The sequence below is a fragment of the Salvelinus sp. IW2-2015 genome, linkage group LG15 (genome assembly GCF_002910315.2).
Source record: "Salvelinus sp. IW2-2015 linkage group LG15, ASM291031v2, whole genome shotgun sequence".
NCBI lineage: Eukaryota > Metazoa > Chordata > Actinopteri > Salmoniformes > Salmonidae > Salvelinus > Salvelinus sp. IW2-2015.
The window spans coordinates 43,814,998-43,820,304 of NC_036855.1; the positions used below are offsets into that span (position 1 = coordinate 43,814,998).

Consider the following 5,307-nt stretch of genomic DNA (forward strand, 5'->3'; position numbering starts at 1 on the left):
AAACCAAGCAACAGTGGGGTGAAAACCTTGTGAAGACTTACAGAAAACGTGTGGAACCTCTTGTCATTGCCACCATAATTTGCAAATAAATTCATTAAAAATCCTACAATGTGATTTTCTGGATTTTTTCTCCTCATTTTTGCTGTCATAGTTGAAGTGTACCTATGATGAAAATTACAGGCCTCTCTCATCTTTTTAAGTGGGAGAACTTGCACAATTGGTGGCTGACTAAATACTTTTTTGCCCCATTGTATCTAACTTGCATCATTATGCAATTATGAGATACCCTGCTACTCCTACATTGACCCCCCCTCCATTTGTTTTGTACAATGCTGCTACTCACTGTTAATTATCTAAGCATAGTCACTTCACCCCTACCTACATGTACAAATTACCTTAACTAACCTGTGCCCCTGCACACTGACTTGGTACCGGTACCCCCTGTATATAGCCTCGTTATTGTTATGTTATTGTGTTACTTTAGATTTTTTTTGTTGTTGATTTACTTTAGTTTATTTGGTAAATATTTTCTTAAACTGCACTGTTGGTTAAGGGCTTGTAAGTATGCATTTCACGGTAAAGTCTACACTTGTTGTATTCGGCGCATGTGACAAAGTTTGATTTGATTTGAAATAGCTAATCCTGGCTACCAATGTTCCAGTATTCATTTATTGAGGTAAGGTTTACATGAACGAGAAGGGATTAACATGGCGTCCAAACCTTCTGTACTTTTTTTTCAATGTTTTAGATCCAATTTGTTTTATTTTCTATGAACAAAGGCTCAGTTTACTTTAGGTAATATATGTAAATATGTGATGTCACAATAAAATGTGTTAGTGTTAATATTTGTACGAAAATAGAGTTTAACAGTTTGCTAGCTTGATGCTAACAAAATGTAGCTTGGCTAAACGCTATAGTAGTTAGCTCTAGCCTAGTTGGTTTTAGTCAATGTCAGTTTAATGTAATGGTTGTAGTGTAACGGTGTAATTAAATTGAAAATGGAATKGTCCGGGATAGAAATGTATAAAGTTGACATTACATCATAAAATCCACATTTTACATCGTACATTAGCTATTTATGTTATTAGTAACTAATGTTGTTGGTTTGGCGTCAATTAAGGCACTCTTTACATGTTATTTGCCGAATCTCAGTTTGCCATGTGGGTTTTATGCTAGCTAAAGTTCCCACTTTGAAGTTGGTAGTGAGTGCTATTTATGTCCCGTCAACTACTCCTCATTCATCCATACTGTGTGTGTCTCATGATTGCATGTCATTTATGACAAATGTATAAAGTATATGTTTTATAAATTTATGAGCACTAGCTACAGCGTATTAGCCTGTTTTTGCTAGTTTAGGAACATATGTGGTACATTCTAGGTATTATATTTCTTCTCCACAAGAGTGTGACGTTGAGTAATTTTTCAGGTTCATTTGATATATTTTGAATACTAAAATGGATGATAGTTTATTCTGATGTTGTGAATGAGATTACACATGGAAACAATATATTTTTATCATAGTAAATTATGATTAAATGGTTAGTGGTTAAATCCACTATATGATCACAATGACTTTGATAGACATTTCAATTGTTCTTTTGTTTGTWTATTATAGAGCAGATCTATGGAGAATTGCTGTGGGAGTGTTATTTATATCCCGTTGACTACTCATCTATACTGTGTGTGTACTATGATTGCAGATTTGTAAATAAATAAACTATACATCCATTACTCCTTCCTGTGTTGAATCACTGACTAGAGGGACGGGACCAGGAAGTTCACAGTAATTCAACATTGCTAATTGTATCATAAGACATACAATAGATATATATTCAACCACAAGGGTGTACTAATGAGCTATGATCTTTAAATCATAATTGAGGGCAAAAACTATTTCAGTGTAGGTAAGGGACTGCCTGTTTAAAATGAAAACATGCCAGCCAGACAAGCCAGGGTATGAATCAATTGTATTTGCATATGAATAGAGTGAAAATTAGGTCACTTTGTGATCTGTAAGGTAAGTAACATTAGTGTGTGGGGGGGGGCATTTAATGATATTATGTTAACCCTGAAGCCTGTTTATTCATAAAAAGCAGAATATGGTAAATAACATTAATCGCAATGGTTAGCCTATGCAAATGAATAGAAATACATTTAGCCTAATTGGTAATATGACGTGGGGAAAAGTCAGGATCCTAGTCAGGCTTTTGTTTGTTAATTCCAGATTAAATATGTATTCATGTGTATCAAATCTGTAGGCAATTGTGGGCTAAGTCAATGACAAACAGCTTAAATGTTAGGGCTTCATCGTGATCGAAACAGGCTGGGGTGTTTTCGGTTCTGTTTAGTCTTAAGAATATGCGTAAGAACTGCACTGAAATTAATAGCCTGATTCAATGGGTTTCTCATGAATAATAAATGCTTTTATTTCTTAAGGTGTTTGGTCTATGTGTAACAGTTTAACTTTAGTCCGTGCCCTCGCCCCGACCCGGGCGCGAACCAGGGACCCTCTGCACACATCAACAACAGTCACCCACGAAGCATCGTTACCCATCGCTCCACAAAAGCCACGGCACTTGCAGAGCAAGGGGAACCACTACTTCAAGGTCTCAAAGCGAGTGACGTAACCGATTGAAACGCTATTAGTGCGCACCACCACTAACTAGCTAGCCATTTCACACCCGTTACATATGCATAGACCCATACCGATTCTAACTTTTTGGTATTTTGYATTAGGCATAGCTCTACATTGCAGAGCATTTAATTAACCAACCACATTTTCCTGGGCTGCGCAAGACCTYCGATAGGCTAGTAGACTGCGGAAATAGTGGAGTTTATCGTTGTTATAGCCTAGATCGGTTTATAAAATCTGGACCRTTGATTTCACTATGGCTAAGCTAACAAGTGGTAGCCTATGCTTTTTGTACATCTCTATAACAAGGCCTATATCCTCACATACCCCCTCAATATGAACCCTGCTTTTAACCATAAGACATCTCCACATAAATGTATGGWAGAAGGATTGCATGGTGACAGTCATTGTGTCTGTTAATCCGGTAAACTGGGAAGTGGGGGGAAAACAAGGTCAAATTATGACATCGGTGATTTTCATGCCAGAGATTCCGAGTTGGATGATTATTCCCAAAAAAAATCCCAGTCTGAGCTCGTTTTTTTTCAGAGTTCCCAGTTGTCTTGAACGCACTGAAGTCGGAAGATCAGAAATTGCTGACTTCCGAGTGGTTTTGAATGCCCCACTAAAGACCTAGACTACCCCCAACAAAGAAAAGGAAATGGGGATACCTACTGTAGTCAGTTGTACAACTGAATGCATTCAACTGAAATGTGTCTTCCGCATTTAACCCAACCCCTCTGAATCAGAGGAGGTGCGGGGGGCTGCCTTAAWCGAAATCTGCGTATTTGTCGCTCAGGGAACAGTGGGTTAACTGCCTTGCTCGGGCAAAATGACAAAAAAAGTTTGTCCGTTTTGGGATTCAATCTAGCAATCTAACGATTACTGGCCCAACACTAAACACTAGGCTACCAAGAAGCCCTTGTGTTTGTATTGATGCAAGAAATAGGCATATCTAYACAGTAATGGTAGCTGCGATATCAACTAGCCTAATCATTTTTGCATTGAGATGATAAGCCTATTTTAGCTAAATCGACAAATGAAATTGATGAACTAAACAGACACTTAAACTAACACGTAACGGGTAACACATGTATGCGTTCATGGTAAGATCATTCATAATAAACTTACCCGCATACTGACACGTTACGCGACGCGCACACTACATCTACATGACGTGTACTTGTCACGTGACGTGAACGTTTGACGAATTTGAGCCTTAGAAACAAACTTGTCTCCATTGACAGTCCATGTTAATCCATGGCGTTATTTTATGGCGCTAGGAAGAGGTTAGGTGACTTGGTGAAAGGTATCAGTAGGTTCATGAGATTAATTCTGGCATGAATCACCCCCATACACTCGCACCTGCAGGCGACGTGCAGATGTTTMATTTCTCTCACGCCGTCATGKCTGAAGCCAGCGCAAATTCCTACAATGTATGTGTCCAGGTTAAACGTGGGACGTCCCTCATTATAAACAAACAGTCGGTTAAATTCATGTTTTYTGCATCATTTTCAGATCTATTAGAGGCGATTAATAGACGAAACAACAATGGAATTTAACCAATTGCCTGGCCAGGGCATTCATCAGCAAAGACGCAGTGCAAGCTGAAAGTATTTTGGACAACCAAATTGAAGTCAAAATGATTGATGAAATCGAAGTGTGTCARCTGGGTGATTTGCGATTCATAACTTACATTTTATCGGTACTACCAGTATTAGTAGGCCACCGATAACATCACGACGGAATGCGTTTGAAGTGATGATGCGCCACCGAGAACAGCTAGCAYGTCMRGCAAAGTACATCGCCAGTGGCACGCACACACTTCGTGCAGATCATCAGGCTTTTCGTGGTAGCCAGGCGAGACAATCGAAGGAGGATGCGGTGAGCAAAGTTACTGGGCTCAAATTTAGTCACGCTTGCTCTATATGGATTGATGCTTCTAATTGTGCATGTTATAAACAAAATATTTTTATGATTAAAGGTTATATTCTATGGCTGGGTTTATGTATTTTTTTCCAATGCTACATTAATTTGGCAGACCTAACTTGATTGACCCTTTTTCTATAAGGCCTCTTGTCTATGAGAGGCCTAATCATATTTGTATGAATATTTTGTTAATGCCTAGGCTATAGAGATGCATTCAGGTAATGAACTCATTATGGTGCATCAACATTTTAATTTGATTACAAAAATGTGTTAGGCTATACAATTTAAGTAGATTAATGAACTGATAATACATTCATACATAACTTCCCAATCATTTTTGAATATGACAGAATATTGCATTCTGTTATACATCCTATGTGAATAATGTTCATGAATGTTMATTTGTGTATTAATACTAATAATCTGAAAATCAGTCTGAAATTGAATATTTGCCTATTGTTCATGTTCATATAGCCTAGAACAATGTGGTAAAGTACTGTTATTACTTATCCACCTAATTATATATATTTTTTTTTTCGCTCGCTCGCCTCACTTTTCTGGGGGGAAAATCCGTTAAACAGTGAATCAATTTTGTCTGGCCTTACTTACTTTATTGTGTTCATCATATTTCAAATTCTTATTTCTCGTGTGCTTTTTTATTGATTCTTGCATTGTTGGGTTTTGAGTTTGCAAGAAAGGCATTTCACTGTACTTGTACACGTGACATTAAAACTTGAAACTGCAGCTAG

General features: G+C 37.7%; 1 long non-coding RNA gene across 1 annotated transcript in view; it reads right to left on the bottom strand.

Moving 5' to 3' along the window:
- Window positions 1-3,792, bottom strand: part of LOC111975170 (uncharacterized) — a 21,722-nt gene extending 17,930 nt beyond the window's left edge. Inside the window, exon 1 of the long non-coding RNA XR_002878771.2 lies at window positions 3,761-3,792. This is a non-coding gene — a long non-coding RNA (uncharacterized lncRNA). The remainder of the gene's footprint in view (window positions 1-3,760) is intronic.
- Between the last annotated feature and the right edge of the window lie 1,515 nt (window positions 3,793-5,307).